General features: G+C 43.1%; 1 protein-coding gene across 5 annotated transcripts in view; it reads right to left on the bottom strand.

Annotated features, from left to right (window-relative positions):
- Window positions 1–20,162, bottom strand: part of LYN (LYN proto-oncogene, Src family tyrosine kinase) — a 213,302-nt gene extending 193,140 nt beyond the window's left edge. The window contains exons 1-2 of one of the 5 annotated variants that reach the window (XM_029591296.1): window positions 18,535–18,676; window positions 9,537–9,604 (exon numbers count right to left, since the gene is read on the bottom strand). The gene's annotated coding sequence lies outside the window, so the exon portion shown is untranslated. Of the gene's footprint in view, window positions 1–9,536; window positions 9,605–18,534; window positions 18,677–19,813; window positions 20,029–20,096 lie in introns of those variants that run through there. The other 4 variants (XM_029591297.1, XM_029591300.1, XM_029591294.1 and 1 more) reach the window with 4 other exon arrangements.
- Window positions 20,163–20,597: the final 435 nt, after the last annotated feature.

Raw genomic sequence — 20,597 nt, 5'->3', positions numbered from 1 at the left:
CAAAAAAACCCCAACCTCCTGCCAAACCAAAAATAGTTTGTCTCTCACAGCCAAAAATCTTCTTTGCAGTGAAGTCACTGGCCTGCAGATCTGTCTCTCTCCTAGACAGGGTTCGGTCAGGGCTTCAGTGTCCTGGCATCTGGATCAGGGGAACTGTCATCGCCAAAATGACCAGGGTTCCTGACCCAGTCATCTTCTCTCAAAATTAGCAACCAAGTCTCTAATTCTGGTTAGAGGCAGATCCAGACATTTCAGGAAAAAAAACCCAGAAAGGAAATAACTTCCAAAAATGTATATAATCTGTGAGGTGTAGGCCTCCCTCTGAATCAAAACTACCAGAACATCTCACTTTCCAAAATTCAAACTCAAATGGCACACCTTCTCTTACCTCTCAAACTCTACTTGAAAGTCCACCCACTCAGGCAGCCTCTGGAGGAGGAACGAGACAGTAGTATCCCTTCTTTTTGAAAATAATTTTTATTCATCAAGACCCAACAAATTCCATCACCCCAAAACAGCAAAACACATCCAATATACATTAGCAAATGTGTATACTAATGAGCCTGCACAGTGTATTGCTCCCTTAGAAACTATGACTAGAAGCATCTAATTACAGTCCATAGTATTCAAAAAAGTCCTTCATGTCTAACATAGATGTGTCACTGCTGAAACATTTTCAAATTTTATGTAATAAGAATACTGTCACCCATACCATCATATCCCCTATCTGTGAACCCCATCCCTCTCAGCACCACTCACTCAAATCTACACCTCTCTCTCAGCAATTCCACACCCCCCAATGATATTCCACTCCCTCCCCTCCCATTATCATGCTCTATATCCCTTCCAACCAAAGCATACTACCAATCAACTTTATAGCCTTGAGCTAGGGTTGATGCTTTTAACCCATCTGGCAACAACTGGAAAAATTTGGCCCAAGCAGACACATAGTTTTTATCTACTTTATGCTTATTATATCTTCATCAGTCCTCTCCAGGATCATATAATCCACCATTTTTTTTTGCCAAACAGAAGTATCAGGTGATTTGTCTTCCAGCCAGTGTATCAGGATATTTTTGCAAGCCACTGCGAGTGCATGAAAACACCCCTTTCCTCCTTTCTGTTTAGTCAATATAAAAAGGTTCCCCTAACAAAATGTTTAACCCATTCATAACAAGCATTGTTCCAGTACATTTATATAGCACCTGCTGAATATACTCCCAGAAGTGCTTCATCTTACAACAGTTCACAAAACGGTGAATCATAGAACTATTATCGCATGACATATTGGTGATTCAATTAACTTCATATGGTATCTCCTTAGTTCTGCCCACTATACATTATGTAGGATCTGAAATCTCATTTCATGAGAATAGTACCCTCAATGTGTGTGTGTGAGAGAGACAGACACTCTTTATAAGGCACTCATGTAAGTAAACAATACTACTGTAAGAGGGGCAACTAATAACTCGGGATGATGTTTTGGTGGTGGCCTAGGTTTTGGGGGCCAGTTTTATATGCACAGTCAGAGGTACAAACAGCACAGTAAACATCGGTGAATATTTTATGTGTTTTGGAGTGATGAAAGGTACCAAAAACACGAGATTTTTACATTGTACTCTCAACCTAGCTTCACAGCTGCTAGCTAGAGAGTGCTTCAAGGTAGGTCAAGAGCAGGGGTGGGCAATTCCAGTCCTCGAGGGCCACAAACCTGTCGAGGTTTTATGATATCCTAATGAATATGCATGACATAGATTTGCATACAACTGAGGCAGAGTGCATGCAAATCTCTCTCATGCATATTCATTAGGGATATCCTGAAAACTAGACTGGTATGTGGCCCTCGAGGACCGGAACTGCCCACCCCTGGTCAAGAGTATAATGTACTATTCTCATTTTTTATTTTTATAACTTATGATTCCAAATTACATAAAATGTTCACTGATGGGAGCTGTGCTGTTCATACCTCTGACTGTGCATGTAAAACTGGCCCCCAAAATCTAGAACACCACCAAAACATCACCCTGAGTTTCTACTTGACTTCTCTTACAGTGGTATAAAAAGTTGACTAATAAGTGTGCCTCCTCAGAGGCTCTCTTCTCTGTCTCCTCTCCCCTCTCTGAAACAGGATTTGCGATAAATATCACAAATCCCATTGTGGCCATAACACACAGTTACACAGGCATAACGCCAGGAAAAAAGGTATAGTTATTTCCAGCATTAAATCCCACAATAGCGTGTGTTACAGTATTGCACGCAATATTAAGCACCCTTCATTTTCATAAACTCCACCCAAACTCCTCCCACTTGGTGAAATATTTAAAGTCTGCATATACATCTCACGATGCGTTATCGCTGGCATTAGGGCCCTAATGCTCACGATAAGGCTCTAACGCAATTTGATGAATGACCCCCTTAGTTAGCTCATCGCTCTTTTGCTGCTGTTTACATAGGGCTGTCCATTGCGAGTAGAATTTTTCAAATCACTTATACCTTGCATTGCATCTGCAAATGCCACTTCATTAAGCAGAGTCTCTGAAGACCATTTACAAGATTCCTAATAGTGGCGTAGCTGTAGACATGCAAAAAAATATGTTCTTCACATGGCAAATTGAAGTTGCAAAACTTGAAAACTGCTGCATACCAAATTGTCTTCATCTGTTACATACACCAATGTTATGCAGTTCGCTTTAGCCCAGCTTGAAAAGGTAGTCATATTCCAGACCAGGTTGGAAAGCCCTATTGCCTAGGCTAGGCAACAACACGAACGAATGTCGGTATACAAAAATTGCAAATAAATAAATAAAAATAAACAAACACGGATACTGAATGAGCTTTTCCCCATTTTCTAAGAACATAAGAAATTGCCATACTGGGTCAGACCAAGGATCCATCAAGCCCAGTATCCTGTTTTTAACAGTGGCCAATCCAGGCTACAAGTACCTGGCAAGTACCCAAACACTAAGTAGATCCCATGCTACCTCTGCCAGCAGTAGCAGTGGCTTAGGGATGTGAATAGTTTTTGAACGATTAAAATTATCGTCAGATAATTTTAAAATCGTCCTAAATCGTTAGAGTGCACGATACAATACAAATGCCCCTGATTTATCGTCAGGGGCATTTGTATTGTATTGTTAAATAGGGCACGGGAATTATTTGGGGGAGGGCGGGAAAACCGGCACAACAAAACAACCCCTAAACCCACCCCGACCCTTTAAAACCAATTCCTTACCCTCCCGAACCCCCCCAAAATGTTAAGTTACCTGGTGGTCCAGTTGGGGGAGGGGGTCCCGGCGCGATCTCCCGCTCTCGGGCCATCGGCGCCATTTTGGCTGCCACTAATTAAAATGGCGCCAATGGCCCGATAAAAAAAACAACCCACCCGACCCTTTAAATCGACCCCCCCCTCCCGACCCCCCAAAACCTTTTAAAATTACCTGGTGGTCCAGGGGGGCCTTGGGGAGAGATCCAGGGGGGCCTCAGGGAAAGATTTCCCCTTCCCAGGCATCAGCTGTTCTAAAAAAAAAAAAAAATGGCGCCGTTGCCCCTTTGCCCTTACCATGTGACAGGGTATCCGTGCCATTGGCCGGCCCCTGTCACATGGTAGGAGCATTGGATGGCCGGTGCCATCTTTACTCATCAGCCCCTACGGCTGATGCCTGGGAACAGGAAATCTTTCCCCGAGGCCCCCCTGGATCTCTCCCCGAGGCCCCCCTGGACCACCAGGTAATTTTAAAAGGAATTCATTTAGTCTTTCTGCAATGACCTTATCTTATTCAGCATCTAAGCCACCTGCAAGCCATAATGACTGCCCATAGCAAAACTGCTGTCTGACAACTTTTTCATATTTATTTCCAGAACATGGAGAGCATACAGTGGAGACCAAGGACTTGTTATAGATGCTAACATTCTTTTCACAAAACGTTTTTCAGAGCACTATTCTCCAATAAAATGTAACTGACTTGCTGCATTATTGATCTGAAAATCTGGAAAACCTATAGTATCTCCCCTCTTCTTTACTATTCATCAACTGTTGATAGCTAATTCTAGCTGTTTTGCCTGCCACAAAAATTTAACAAACATGGATTTGATCAATGCTAAGTCAGCCCTACTCAACCAGCATGGTAACATATGTAATCTGTAGAGCAGTTTTGGTAAAGTCATTTTTAGCAAAGTGCCTCACCCTAACAATGATATGAGCAATGTCATCCATGTATTTAATTGACTCTGTATTACTCTCAAGCTCTCCACTATCTTTAAATCATATCATTTAGCAAGATTCCATGGGATTCATACCCCTAGATACTTGGTTTTACCTTCCGCCCATTGAAATGGGAATGTTCCCGGCCAGTCCTTCTTTAACATTTCATCCAATGCTAGTGCTTCAGATTTCTCACAATTGATTTTTAAACCAGCAATTTCTTAGAATGTTAGAAATAAATCCTGTATTTCTGAAATGCTGTGGTATGGCTTGCTGACAAACAAGATAGCATCAGCAAAGTGAGATTTTGTATTCCTTTCCCCCTAAACTTATTCTCTGAAAATCCTCATCCTTCCTGAGCTTTAGAGCTATGGGCTGTAGAGCCAAAATAAACAGCAAAGGTGACAAAGGGCAGCCTTGTCTTACCCCCAATTTAATGCAAAACTACCTGAAACCAACCCATTAATAAGAATTCTAGCGGAAGGGTTACTATACAGCTTCCTTAACTATTGTACAACAGCTTTTGAAAACCCATAATTTTCCAAAGCCCAAAATATGTAATCCCAAATCAAAGAATCAAAAGCTTTTTCTGCATCTAAGCTTAATACAGGGGCCCCTTTGGATATGATCTTGTGATATAGCTGCTATCAGCCTCCTAACATTTTTCACACCATGATGCCCCCTCATAAATCTGGTCGGATCTTCTGCCACCAAAAACAGGAGCATCACTTCAGTACGAGCTGCTAAAGTAAGGCCAGCAACTTTATATCTATATTGATTAATGATATCGGATGGTAAGATTTAGACCTGGGGGTCTTTACACTTTTTAGGAAGTGCAATTATCAGAGATTGATTGTCGTCAGCAACATATCCCAAATCTAGAAAAGAATTATAAAAAAAAACTTTGCCCATGACTCCAATAACCCATACTGCAAAATTCTATAATATTTGGTACCTAGCTCATCAAGACCAGCTGCTTCCCCCAATTTTAATCTGTGAATGGCCACAGCCACCTCCATTTCCGAAATAGGGGAATTAAGGTTATAGAAAAATTCAATGTAACTCAATGCTGTATATGTAAACCATTGTGATCTTCCTCTGGAATGACGGTATATGCAAAGCATAAATAAATAAAATAAATAAAGCCTCTGATTGAGGCTCTGATAATTTTGGACACTCAACGTTAGAAAAAGATTCCTGTGAGACCCCATATTCATTGTTTGGGATTTACATAATTTGATAGAAAGACAGAAAACTCTTTTCTATGGCCCGCGAATCATAGCGCACTTGGCCTCTCTCATCTTTCACTCCAGTAATTTCCAACCTTTGTTGTTTAATTTTAACTAAGTTAGCAAGCAACGTATTGCCATATTTGTATAATTTATGTTTGAAGAATGTAAGGGAATTCTGCGCCCTTTGAAACAATTTGTTCAATGCTAATTGAGATTGCTCCCAGATTCTTATCTCCCATTAATGTTTTGGCATAATTATTTTGGGAGGTTTGGACTCCCTTGGACAACCAAAGAATCTCTGCATTCCTAACTTTGTTTTGTTTAGATACATAAGCAATGATATGCCCTCTCATCATTGCTTTGCTAGCTTCCCACAGCACTGCCTCATCGATCTATTATCATTAAAAGGTTCCATATTCTGTCTCTTAAGTATTCGTCAAATTTTAGATCATGGTATATTCTGGGACTCATTCTCCAATTCAAAATGTACTGTCCAGTATCCCCCAACTTCAAACTAACCTTCACTGGAGCATGATCTGATATATATATATATATATATATATATCTCCAATTCCAGAATCACGCACTGATGAAAAAAGCCCTTCAGATATCAATAAGTAATTCAATCTCAAAAAACATTTGTGTGGATTGCAATATAATGTGAAATCTAGTTCCCCTGGATGAAAATGTCCTCCAAATGTCTACTAATGCTAATTCTGTTGTCAAAAAATTCACTCCCATTTGTGCATAAACCTATTTATACTCTTTTGCTGGTTTACAATGAATTTTTATATGCGCAACCAAGTTGAAATCTCCTCCCATGATTAGTTTGTATTCAGGGAGCCTAATCAACACAAACGCCAATTCCTCAAAAAAAGTATGGAAATAGACATTAGGAGCAAACAAATTACAAATACCAATTCTCTGCTCTGCCAATATTCCAAAGATCATAATATATCTTCTGTGTTCATCTGTAATTTGATGTTCTAGCTGGAATGATATTTGTTTATATATCAGAAAACACTACTCCTCTTTGTCTACGTGTATAAAATGAGAGATAACACTGGCCAGCCCAGTGTCTTTTGAATTTAGCATGCTTGGGATTATCCAGATGTGTTTCTTGCAACAGAACTACATGTGCTCTGTGCTTTTTAAACATGCCAAGCAGTTTAGTCCTCTTGATTGGGGAACGAATCCCACCCACATTCAGTGTGTAGACATTCAATTCAACCATATTTGATAAAATAACAAAAGCTGAAATGCTTCACCAGTATCCCAGAGAGCCTTATATGCCAAAAATATACCCAAGTGCCGCCCAGCTTCGACACTTAAGAAAATCACCCTATATATCCCCTCTTGTAAGACCAAGCCTCCCTGTATCCTTTATCCATACCAGCAACTGGTCTTGTGTCCTTACGCTCCACAACATCCACACACATACCCATTCATACTTCCATCCACTCCACCCGTCCCCTGCCTTCCCCCCTTGTTCTCATTATCACTAACCACAGTTACCACCCCCCCCTTCCATTCTTCTAAGGGGTGCCAGGGTTGCCCCCATAGGTAAAACTTTACACCCCAACAACAGGATAATAGTGCAAAACATGCCAACAGTTAAACGTGCAAAATTTGTGCCAGCTGTAAAAGCCCAGACAAAATAAATCAGTCCATCCCTCATAGTCATCAATACCCACAAAGTAAAGTCTGCTCAGTGGTACATAATTGCCAGTTATACTCAATACTTCGAACAGAGAGTATATAACCAATATTCAGCAGGTTTTTTTTTCTTTTGTGGATAAAGGTAAACATCAGCTCCGAACAGTAATTCTTCATTTAACTAAGAACTCCAAACATTCAGGCTGCATAAGAATCTTCTCTCTGTTCTTTGCAAAAACATCTCTGCCACTATTTTCTCCAAGACTATCCGCACCCAGCCTTCATGATGCTCTCATAGCTTAGCTGGATACAGTAAAGCAAAGTGTATGCCCTTCTGATGCAGCGTGACACAGACAGCCGCCATTTCCTTCCTTGCCGCCACTACTTGCTAAGAAAAATCATTAAATAAAAGCAGCTTCTGGCCATCTTTCTCCAACCTTCCTTTTTGGCGATATGCCTGCATCAATTTAACTTTATAAAGTCCAGTTAAGAATGCTCGCTATTACTGGCTGTGGCCTTGCATTTCCTTCTCTGTGAGCGCCAATATGGTGGACCCTTTCATATACAATATGTGCCTCGAGGTTGCCTAGGCCCAGTTCATGCAGCAGCTAAGATTCAAATCCGCATCATGCACCGATTCAGGCAGGCCGATAAGACGTCTGTTGTTCCTATGGCCACGATTTTCCTGATCCTCAATCTGAACTTCCAGTTGCTTGCAATGATTTTGCACGGTAACCAGCTGCTGTTCGGCCTACACTATGCAGTCATCCTGCCCAGATATTCTTTGTTCTGCCATTTCCATGCACCACGCCTGGGCCTCAAGACTACCTTTTATTTCATCCATTCCAGCCTGTAGTTTGATCGGTTTATCATCCATGGTAGCTGCTACCGCTTTCGAAATCTGTTGCAGCATTTCCTCGGACATAACTGCAACTACCTTCTCTCCCGGCTCACTCACGGCCTGAAGATGTCAGTGACTGCGATTTTTCTTTAGCGCTTCATTGTAGTTTTACACTCATCTCCCGATAAAGCTGCTGAAATAGTCCCGGTCTAAAACATAGGTAGCAATCCAACAGAAACACTTTAAAAACTTTGGCCGGCACTTTAAAGCAGAAACAGGGGAAGCAACCAGGAGCTCACTTCTAACACGCCCGATCAACAGGCAGCCATGACCAGAAGTCTGTGGTATCCCTTCTAGCTTGATAGCAAGGAGCTAGGGACATCTAGTGGCCAGCCCATAAGGGGGCCACATCTGTGAATTTGAAAAGGTGCTGCATCTATTCAGGTAGAAGATGTACAATATTTCCAGAAAGGGGCCCAGACTTTATTATAATAGTTCATATTGTTTTTAAAAGGAGGAGGTCAGTTTTTCAGCTGCTGCTAGATCCATGGTTTCCATCCTTCATATTTCAATATGAGCCTCCTTTTCCTGAAAATCTTGCTGCATGGATAAACTGGAAAACTATATCTACCCACTGGAATGTTATCCTAAATTCCCAGAATCCAAAATTTGGGTTAACTCCCACTATTATGCAAATTCAGCCTTGACCTCCATTCAATATCCCTAAATGCATGGGCACAAGCACCACATATGGAAGTAAGTGCCTACCTGACTCACCCCATCCAGCACCTTAGATCAATGCCCTGGGATCAATTTTTGCAAAGAGCTCTCAATTTCTGTTCATTTTATTGGAAAAGTCTAATTTGGATATCAGTTCTCTTATAGCACATGGACATTTTATGCATCTTTTTCCAGATAATTTGCCAGTCATCATCTATCTGGTGGGTACCCAAGCAGTAGGGATTTTTTTTTTAATAATACTGAAAATAATATTGACCCAAAATTTCTGGTTTTCAAACTTGTCAGAGATATTCACATTGCCTTCTTGTATGTCAAATTTGATGGAGAGTTATTGTGCCTGTGGAGAGATGGACAAACATTGATCTTTTTTCATATAATTATTTCCAACATTCCATATGTTGGAAAGCATAAAAAGGGGAGAAGCAGCTATTTAGATGAACAACAGTGGCCATAGAGGGAGAGCAAGAAGAAGAAACTGAAGTAATCTGGATTGCCCTGTAAAATCTTGGGAAGACTTCTCTCTACATGGGAGCAATATACAGATCTCTGGCTGAGAAAAATGAGACGGATTCGGACATAATAAGAAACATCATAAGGATAGTGCGCAAAGGAGCGTTGCTGCTTGTAGAATAATTCTGTTAACTAGTTGTGCATTGGAACCCACCTTTTGCAGCTTCAGCTAGGAGTGGAGTAGTCTTGGGTGCCCTGCAAGAAACAATTCTTCTGGCAAATAGTTGAAGAGCCCATGAGGGGATACTACTAGGATCTGCTATTGACAAATGGGGACCGTGTCACTGGTGTCATGAAAGAAAAGTTAGGGTCTAGCCATTACAGTATAATGTGATTAAATATTAGACTCTCTCACCTGAACAGAGCACTATGGACTTCACAAAAGGTGATTGTATAGAGGAAGTTTCATCAGGAATCTAGAATCTCAAGGATACAGAGAGAATATAAACAACAATTAAAAAAAGAGAAGAGCAAAGCTTGGTGTAGGGCAAGTTAACCAGAAGAAGAACAAAAAGAAAACAATATGATTCTCTAAGGAAATAGAAATGGTAAGAGCAAATAGACTAAAAATATAAAATAAAACATGAGAGGCAGAATTATCAGGAAAAGGGAGACACGAACAAAGGCACAGAGGAGAAAATTGTCTTATCAATAAAAGATGATACAGCCTTCTTCTGATGTGTAAGGGAGTGACATAAAACCAAAAGGAGATAACATACAAGGAGAAAGTAGGGTTAGAGAGGAGAGGGACAAGCAGAAGGCAGAAATCTTAAAACAATTTTTTCTCAGTATATACAGAAGAAAGGGAAATTGCTGTATCTAAGGCAAGACAGACACATAAACTGGTAAGAAGATTACAGATTTAGAGAGGAGGAGGTACTTGAAGAACTTACACATGGAGTACACCCTATAATACTAAAATAATTCATAGAAATGCTGACTGTATCCCTCACAGGCTCCCTCTCGCTTTCTGCTCGCTCACACACAAGCTCTCTCTTACTTTCTTACACACACATTCACTGGCTCCCTCTCACTCGGACTTACATACAAACATGTAGGCTTCCTTGTTCTCTCACTCCTGCAGTGGGTGGGATGGGCTTCTCCTTTTTGGCTGTGGATGGGATGAGCTCCACCCATGGCCCTTTTGGGCACTCATATCTTCACTTTGGGTGGGATGATTCTGCCCAGAGCCTTGCTGAGCTGCGTGCCTTATCTTCTGCCACAGGTGAGATGGGCTCTGCCCATGACTTTGCTCTCCTAATCTTCAGCCACAGGCAGGAGGAGCATTCTTTGGCCTTCTAGTCTTTGTCAACGGGTGGATGGACTCCATCCGTGGTCCCTTTGCATCATTCTCCTTAGCTTCAGCTGCAGTTGGGATGGCGTTTGCCTATGGCCCTCCCAGACCTTCTTGTCATTTTTGGCTGCAGCCCCACTGGGCTGCTTTGCTCATCTTCAGTCACAGGCAGAATGGGCCTCATCTGTGACAACACAGGGCCTCTGTTTTTTTTTGTTTTTGGTCACTGACCAGGGAGCAGCTCATGCTGGGGATCCCTGCACCCCCGCCCCCCCACCAAGGGTTGGCAACCATCTAGCTAGCCTAATGGAAGCTCCGGCCCCAACCCTACCAGATTGGACCCCCCCAATGATTACCACTCTCTCTGAGTCCTGTAGCTTAAACAGCTGCTTTTCCAGTTTATAATTTTCTTTCCAACTTCCAGAGTCTTCTATATGGAACATTATCAAAAGCTTTACTGAAATCTAGATAGATCAGGGGATGCACTAGATGTGACCTACTACTCTGTTCACCTCAAAGAATTGTCTGGCAAGAACTTCCTGTTGTGAAACTGTGTTGCCTAAGATCCTGTAACTCACTGGCTTCAAAGTATTGCATTATTCTTTCATTCAGTAGTGCTTCCATTACTGATATTAGATTAATAGATCTAAAGTTTTCTACTTCCTGTTTGTTCCTACCCTTGTGGAGCAGTATTATATCTTCTTTTCTCCAGGCTCTTGAAGCCTCCCCCTGCTTCTAGTGTTAAATTGAATAGAGCTGTGAGGAGTACAGTCTGTACCTTCTTGAGCTTTTTCAGTATTTTGGAATGTATCCTATGTGCAAGGCTGGTCTTAAAGGGCAGCAACCCTGGCTGTGGCCAGGGGCCTCATAGACAGCACCTTTGAAAAATGTATTATGGTGTATTGTATTTATTATAGTGGTCCATGCAGAAAAAATTCATTTATGGACAGCTGCTTGGTGAGCACCTTTGTGGCTCTGATGCCTTGTCTGCCATTAATCTTTGGGCTGTTTGGTCTACGATTCCAATATTTATATGATATATATATATACAGTTAGTTTTGGGCTATTATTAAATCGGCGATGTGGATTACTACTGTTTATATGGTTGATCATGTGACATTTGTTTGGTGATAGTGGTTCATATTTTTTGCAGTTCTTGATTTTCTCTTTTCTGGTACATTTTTTTGGAAACCCTCTGGACAGTAGGGACGTCTGTCAACAGATACAAAGTCTCTTGTGGTCAAATAGCTCTCAGTTTGTCTTAGCCGAATGTCCTGGTTTGGTAGCACAGTGGTCATTTATGTAAAGCGTGGCAGCTCTAGCCCCGCTCCAAAAAGGTAAAACCCCCCCCCCAAAAACAAAAACTGGAAGAGCAAGGAAAGGGAAACAACATAAAAAGGCTAAACTGGCTTTCGTGCAGTCACTGCATCACACGGCCACATGCATAAGAAGGGATACTCTTGTTCCCCTCCCACTTCCATGGGAGAATTAGTCCAATTCAAAACACAAACCAACCAAAACACAGGACAGGGAAAAAGGTCTGATCCAGGGTCACCTTGTGAACTCCCAGCTATTGTTACTTTCTTACCAGCCAGAGGATGTACAACAGCTTTTCCTCAACCCCAGCTTAGCAGGAAAGAAAAAGAAAACAAAAACTCAAGACCAAAGTGTGCACTCTTATGCTTGGTGTTATATAACAACTTGTCCTGGAATAACACTCATTACCAGATAGCCAACGTCATCAAGAGCCTGACCTTAGTCGATGTCCATCTCACACTTTTCCCTCTGTGATGGTGTCGGGCCCACTTCCATAGAGAGCTCAGCCTGCTGTTGGAGGGGTTTATAAACCTCAGTTTCAGGGAAGGGCTTACCCCAGGAGTGGTTGGGCCCTAATTCCCAGCCTGCTGCTGTCGGTGGGTTGCCTTGGTGATCAGGTCCTCCACCCTCAGCTTGTTCCTGACCTAGATACAGCCTCAGTGCCTTAGACTCTACTGGTCTCTTGTGTTGGAGCCTCACTCTGGGTTCCCTTTCCTTGAGTCTGGCCCTATGTCTCTGCTTGGGTTGCTGTATTATGGGTTGAGAGCAGGGCCCCACTATGTCACAGTTTTTAAGTCATCAACTTGTTAGTAAATTATTTTGAAATTGGCTGAAAATAGATTTTTGTAATTGGTTTTAAATTAGCCTATTATATGTACAATGGGCATCTGTAAAGCTTGCACATCTTACGGAGACACAAGACCGGGCTCTCTCAGTGGCAGGGCCTTTCTTGTGGAATTCACTCCCAGAAGTAATCAGATTGACAATAGATTCAAGTTGATGTAGCATTACAAAAACTGGAAGACAGGTGAAGCATATGTCCTTTCATGAGCTCAATAAATGAACAAGTTACTTACAAGTTGCCTTCACTGATGCAAAGTTTGGAGAATTTGATGTAGATGGAACTGAATTACCTAAAGAGTTTTGCAGCATTTGCTTACGTCTACTAGACGATGTTAAAACTGCAGAGAGCTTAGGACAAACAAACAATGAGGAGGAAAGCTCATCAGGCAGAAAGCTATGCTGCACCCGGGCTTATTAGACAGCAAGAGTCTCTCATCAGGAAAGAAGGCATAGTGATAGCAGGGGAGCTGTGTCACAGCAGAACAAATGCAGTACTGGTGGTAATTGGTCTGGGGAGCAGCAGAAAAGAGAGACCCACAGCCAATGCTTACACATGAGAGGTTGAATGCCAAACAATATTTATTAGAATGGACAGTTGACCATTGGCTGTGACTTGAGAGAAGACAAGAATAGCCATACGGACAGCGGCCTGGTTCAGCTGATGAGTCTCTGGAGCTTACTAATCAGATAAAGACAACTGCAGCTGAAGCAGATGCTGTGACTCCACATCAGAAAAGTCTTCCTTTGTTGAGGAAGTTAACTAGAGGGGCAATTAATCAGGACCAAGTGCGCACGATCTTGACTGAGAAGTTGGATGACTTTTCAAGCAATAACTATATTGATACTGATGCTGTTTTCTTCTTTGCAGAATGTAAATATTAGGGATGTACAGACAAAAAGTTTGCGTTGATAAGTTGAAGTTGAGGGTCGATTTCGTTCAATATGGACATATGGAGAATTCCATAAGTTGAGGGTCTGTCCATACGTTCACCGGTTCCCTAAATAAAAATTTAAACCCCTCACCCTCCTTAATCCCCCCCCCCCAAGACTTACCAAAACTCCCTGGTGGTCCAGCGGGGAGTCAGGAAGCCATCCCTGTATTCCTTTGCGAGAAGCACGTGACGTCCGCGTCACTCCGACGTGACGCCGACGTCACGTGCGTCACCGCGCCTCCACTCCCGGACCTCACCCCCCCAAGCTGGCCAAAAGTTCCGGTTGGGTCCAGCGGGGGTCCGGGAGCGGAGGCGCGGTGACGCACGTGACGTCGGCGTCACGTCGGAGTGACGCGGACGTCACGTGCTCCTCGCAAAGGAATACAGGGATGGCTTCCTGACTCCCCGCTGGACCACCAGGGAGTTTTGGTAAGTCTTGGGGGGGGGGGGGGGTCAGGAGGGTGGGGAGTTTAAGTGTTTATTTAGGTTCAACATAGCTATGTTGAATAAGTTGAAAATCGCGATGCGTTGCGCATCATCACTTTAAGTTTAAAAAAAAAAAAAAAGTTGCGTTTTACATATGCGTTCAAAACGAATGCACACCCCTAGTAAATATACAGGCTTTGGATGCTGTTGCCCTAGTAGTAAAAGGCTACACCAAACTTCTTGGTTTTCCAACGAGTTGGGTTCTGCCAAGCAGCAGTTATTTTGCAGGGATCCCAGTTGAAAAACTATTTGTTTGAAGCTGCGTTTAAATGATCTTGTTGTAATTCATGTTTTATTCTGTTTTCAATTTTTATTATATATATGATTGTCTTGCACTGTTGTGATCTGCTTCGCACAATTTTTTGGCAATGAATGTGGCATATAAGAAAGTGTAAACAAATAAATAAAATAGCAGATAGGTCAAAGAAGGCATTTTTATCTACTCTGATTAATAAAGCAGTCAACAAATCTAGGGAGCTATTTTATGTAATACGTTCTAGAACTACTTCTCCCATTTCTTATCAATACGGCATTATAATCACATATCAGCGGGAATTTTGCTCAGTTTTTAGTAGCAAAGTTCAAACCATTTCCTCTCAGTTTAATAGTATGAGAGTAGGGGAGGGATTTGAGGTTGAAGATGCCAGAAGATGGGAGAATTTTAGGGATGTTTTTGATAATGAAATTACTCAGATGATTGCAGGTTTAAACATGAATTCTTGTCCAATGTTTTAAATGTTCTAATGCAGTCAATAAAGGTGAGTGCTACTATTTCCAAATTTGTTAATTTGTCTTTCTCAATAGAGCTCCTAAAAATCAGCTCCGTTCAGCCTGTTTTAAAGAAACCTGGGTTAGATCGATTTGATCTGTATAATTTCTGGCCAGCTTCTAACCTACCTTTCTTGTCTAAAGTACTTGAGAAAGCAGTATTAAATTAGTTCCATGACCTTACTGATGTTAGGATTTGCTGCTTGAGGTCGGCCCCGCGAGCCACTGCTCTTCTCTCTTGGCCAGGCAGACCACCTCTCTGAAACCCCGAAGCTGCCATCAAAGAAGATACCCAGTTTGAAGTCAAAGAAACCCTAAATTCCCAAAGTGTCCAGAATGGTCTGCAATACTTTATCACTTGGAAAAACTATGGGCCCGAGGAAAACTTGGAGCCCGCCTCCAGCTTGCAAGCTCCTCAACTTCTGGCAGAATTCCACAAGAAGTTTCCCCAGAAAGTCCCCAGAAAACCCAAGCCTGGGAAGGGGGCTCTGGAAGGGGGGGTACTGTTATGAGCCACGGTTCGTGGTTGGCCCCCTGAGCTGCTGTACTCACTCCCGCTGCCGCTGACAGGCCCCCCAACACCTCTGTGGCAGAACCACTGCCAAAACCTGGTTAGGCCCGTCACAATACCACCACCTTTAATCTTTCCCTAAGGTGCTTGTGCACCCATCGTTATGATTCTTAAGGGGATTGCAGTGGGAATGTCCCCCACAGAGCCCCTTGATGACATCAGAGATCCTTGACACCTCTCCAATGCCTCCGCAACAGGTCACCTGATGTGCCTCGTGTCCGTGCATGATGCTTGTTCCCGTGTCTTGCCTCTTGCTTGTCCTGTCTTTCCCTTGCCTTGGCAAACAAAACAAAAGCATGACCGTGTACCGTGGAAAGAAGTCTTTTATTTATATTAAAAATGCCCGACTTTGGCTGAGTTTCACCTAATCGGCTGCATTAGGGTCTGTAGTAGTAGTAAAAATTAATATATTATCAAATTTGTTTATAATTTTTTAAAACCTAAATATCAGTCTAAAAACAGATATATTTTAAACTTATACAAAGACAGACAATATTTTTACCTTACTTCTTTTTTTTGTATTAATGTTACACAGTTGTTCTTATGTGTAGCAATACATCAAAGACAGCTGAAATACCTAAGGGGTAGATTTTTAAAAATTGCGTGATCGCGTACTTTTGTTTGCGCGCCAGGCACGAACAAAAGTACGCTGGATTTTATAAGATACACGCGTAGCCGCGCGTATCTTATACAATCCGGGGACGGCGCGCGCAATGGGGTGCACATTTGTGCAACCTGCACGAGCAGAGCCCAGCGTGCGCTGCCTGTTCCCTCCGAGGCCGCTCCGATTTCGGAGCGGCCTCGGAGGGAACTTTCCTTCGCCCTCCCCCCACCTTCCCCTCCCTAACCCACCCCCCCGGCCCTATCTAAACCCCCCCCTTACCTTTGTTGGCAGATTTACGCCTGCTAAAAGCAGACGTAAATCTGCGCGCGCCAGCGGGCTGCTGGCGCGCCGTCACCAGACCCGGGGGCTGGTCCGAAGGCCTCGACCACGCCCCCAGGCCGGCGCCACACCCCCGGGCCCGCCCCCGAAATTCCGGGGCCCGCCCCCGAAATGCCACATCATTTCGGGAACGCCCCCTCCCCGCCCCTTTTACAAAGCCCCGGGACTTACGTGCGTCCCGGGGCTCTGCGCGCGCCGGCGGCCTATGCAAAATAGGCGCGCTGGCGCACGAGGGCCCTGCGCGCATAAATCCGGCCAGATTTACGCGCGCAGGGCATTTAAAATCCGCCCCTAAATGTATAGACAGAATTAATTTAACAGATATTCAAGATAATATTTTATAGCGAGACAAAATTAGTGTTATAAAATCAAATATTATAATTTACCAATTAGTGAAATTAATTTCATATTGGGGTTTACAAATTATACATTCTTAATATATTTATTTCATAGGTTGAATCAAAAAATATGTAAAAACAGTTCTAATTTTAATAATCTAGAAATATATATCTAGTTTATTAGTTTCAAAAAGGATTTTTTAAAATCTAATTCAATGATTAAAGGGTATGTATATAGTTGACCACTTTCACTTTTTAGATGTGTTTTGATGTCTAGACTGATTGATATTTATGTTTTAAAAGATTATAAACAAATTTGATAATATATTCATTTTTACTACTATTACAGCCCCTGATGCAGCCGATTAGGCGAAACTTGGCCATTGTCGGGTGCTTTTAATATAAATAAAAAAAAGACTTATTTCCATGGTACACGGTCTTGCTTTTGTTTTGTTTGCCTTGGCTACGTTGGACCGCCTTCCGATTTGTTTTATTGGACTTTCCCTTGCCTTGGCCTTGCTTTGTTTGTGACCTGGTCTTGTCTGTCATCCTGGCTGTCTTGTACCCTCATTTCTTGTCTTCCTTTTCCCTCCTTTGGCTTGACTCCCTGGATCCTGACCTCTGCTTTGGACTTTGACCTTGCTTTGTTTGCCGCCTGCCTCGACCTCTGGCCTGTTACTTGTTTCCACTGTCTATCGCCTGCCCCGACCATTGCCTGGACTTGGACTCTCGCCCTCCTGGATAGACTTAGAGACCTACCAGAACCCAAGGACTCAACCTGTGGGGAAGGCGGCTGGTATAGGCAAAGCTCCAGCTGGTCCCATCAAGGATTTCACTACCATCTGTCAGTGTGAGCTTAGTGGGTTCGCCTGCTAGGTGGTGCCAATCTCACCACAACGCCAAGGGTCCACTTTTCCACCCAGAGTTACAATTGATGAACAGAAATAGCTAGATGATTTTTAGTTTAGGTTTTATGCTGTTCACAGCCCTGAAACCTTATTTCTCTCTACCTTTTAGGTTATTCAAGGAGGGCTTGACAATAGAGCTGATTTTCTTTTGGTTTTATTGGATATAAACGGCAGCTTTCGTTACAATGGACCATTTAATTCTGGTTCAGAGATTGAAAAATATCAAGATGATGTTACGGTTCTAGCTGCTGCGGAGACGCCCATCCACCAGGGGTCCCTGGCGAACCCTGATCAGAACCATATCTTCCAGCATGTCTTTGGTCTCTGGTGTCTGATGCCCTACAGCTTCTGTGCCACCAGAAGACCTCCATAAGCTCTTGATCCTGGCTGGCCAAGCCCTTCTCTCCTGCCTGCACCACATCCAGACTCCTGCCCTACTTAAACCGGTCGGTTCTTCCCCGTCAAGGCTTCAGCATTGAATCCTCCTTGGCTCCCTGCTTTAGCAACTCTCACTCTGTGGCCTTTTCTTGTGTTCCCGTAAAGCCTCCTGATCTTTGTTCTACCTTGTTTGCTCTCATGGCCCCTGGTCCTTCTGACTCCTTGTTTCCCTGAACTTTGTTCCTTGGCCTTCTGTTCCTGACTCCCTTGCTTGTCCTGTGGTCTCCTGGCCTTCTGCCCTTCAAGCCTAGCCTGAGACTTCCAGGTCTCTTCTATTTGTAGGCTTCTCTGTTCCTAGCCTCTGGCCTAGCCTGAGACTTCCCAGGTCTCTTCCCTGTTGCTAGGCCTCTCTTTGCCTAGCCCCTTGGGGTTTTTCTGTATTGTTCTATGTTTGTCCTGTCTGAGTGGTGTGTTCCAGTCTGTCCCTGAGCTCACTCTTACCTCCACGCAGCTCCAGTGTGTTCCAGTTCACTCTTACCATCACATAGCTACAGGGTGTTCTAGTCCACTCTTACCTGCACCCAGATCCAGACTGTTCCGGTTGTTCCTGCTCCATGCTTATCTGCTCCAGAGCTCCAGCTAAGTCTGCACCGTGCTCCAGCCCCATTTGCACTCCATTCCAGAGCTCCAGCCTCGCCAGTCCGCACACACAGCCTTGGCGACCTGTGCCACTCTGGAGGTAGTGTTCACAATACCCTTGCTACAGCCAAATGTGCAACAGGATGCCAAAGACACGCATTGTTTCCATGTGTGGGGGCAGGACCCAGAACCAGTCCAGTGAGTCTACTTTTATTCCTATCAAGAAAAAAGTCTCTGCTATTGTAATATTATTCCTGCAATACCTGCCAGACTTTAAACCACCTACATTACTAGGAATCTTTAGCTTGTCAGTTTCCAAACCATGACTCCTTGGTATGCAGTGCATGTGGAGAGAAAAATGTTTGGGGTTTTTTTTTTTTCAATTTATAATTTTATTAAGTATTTAGTAACAAAAATCACACCAACATCATATAGTAAGCATGGCTAACAAAACAAACAATGCCACAACTGCTTGAACATTGAGGCCCCTATTCCAGGCTAGTGGAAGTGCTTGTGTATTCCCAGCCTTCTGCCTCCAGACAGTGCAGGCCCCATCTGCACTGCCACCAGATCAGCTGCTCCTTGGGCACCTGCATTAGAGATGGCCACAGGGATTTAAAGTCTGTTTCTGTAAAGACTTCTGCTGCACAGAAGACTCCTTTAAAGTCAGTCACTGAAAAGACTTAAGTAGCTTTCACAGTAGTAAGGAAAACCGCTGTTTGCCAGCTTAGGTTGGATCATGCCTTTAACTCTGACCCCATTCCTGCAAGTCAATTAAAACCCTTCTCAGAAAAAGAACTAATTACTACTGTAATACTTGCACAAACCTCACCAGAAAAGATTGACACCAATCTGGTCCGTAGAATATTTTTGGGTTCCTTACTCTGTTCCCAGACCCTCACTGTTCCAAAGCAGAAAAACAATAACCAGCTCAGGAATTGCAGTTTCGAAAGACTGTTACTAAGCTTATTTTGCAGGGATCCAGTGGCTTCCAGGCTCCAAGCTCAGACACCCGATTGCCTGAAGCAGCAGGAATTATTAGCCCCATCTGTGGGGGTCACCAAGCCAGCCTTGGAAAAACTATAGCAATTTTAAAACCAGAGCCTAGGCCAGGAGGGGAATTAGCTCAAGCTAACAGTACACATGCTATTGTAAAGAGTTTCAGCACAACATCTCTAGAAAAAACCTTTCATTAAGAGGAATTAAAACACTCACCTGAGAAGATTGACACTAACCCAATTTAAAATGTTCCTGTGGCCTCTTTGCTCCATTCCCAGACATTAGAGAGACACTAGAGTCGGAAGCACTAAACAAGCCAAACAAAGCTCAGCATTTTCCAGCTGCAGGCTAGCTCAAGTTAATGAGTTTTTCAGGTAAAAGTCCAAAGACAGCGTTTGTTTTTTCTAATCTTCAGTTACACACACCAGGACCTAAGACCAGAGCCCAGAAGAGTTGCAGCTTGAATCCAGCATTCAGCTCTGATCCATTTCATTCTTACCTGCACTCAGCTCCAGTTGTTCCTGCTCCAGCCCAGCCTACACTGTGCTCCAGCCCCATTTGCACTCCATTCCCAAGCTCCAGCCCTGCCTGCATTTCATTTCCTGTTCCAGCCTCACTAGCCTACTCACACAGAGTTCCAGCTTTGCTGGCCTGTGCCCCCCTAGAGGTGATGTTCACCACACCTTTGTTAAAGCCAAATGCGCAACAGATGTCAACTTCAGTTTTGGTTTGTCTCTTTTCTTTCTAATTGATATCAAATGGTTGTTATAGGAGGTGATCAATCTTTTCTTTTCAGATAGTCTTCTGCAGTTCCCAGGGATTGGCTCTGTCGGTTACCCTTTTTTATTGTAGAAATATCTTTATTAGAGGAAATACCAACAAATAACATACATAAAATGCAAGATCAAATTTTTCCCCAATTTTCTCCGTCCCCACATCCATAATAAACTTAAGCAGACATTATACCAACACAACAGGACCGACGCCCGACTCTGGGATG

The sequence above is a fragment of the Rhinatrema bivittatum genome, chromosome 2 (genome assembly GCF_901001135.1).
Source record: "Rhinatrema bivittatum chromosome 2, aRhiBiv1.1, whole genome shotgun sequence".
NCBI lineage: Eukaryota > Metazoa > Chordata > Amphibia > Gymnophiona > Rhinatrematidae > Rhinatrema > Rhinatrema bivittatum.
This window is presented reverse-complemented; position numbering and strand designations above follow the sequence as displayed.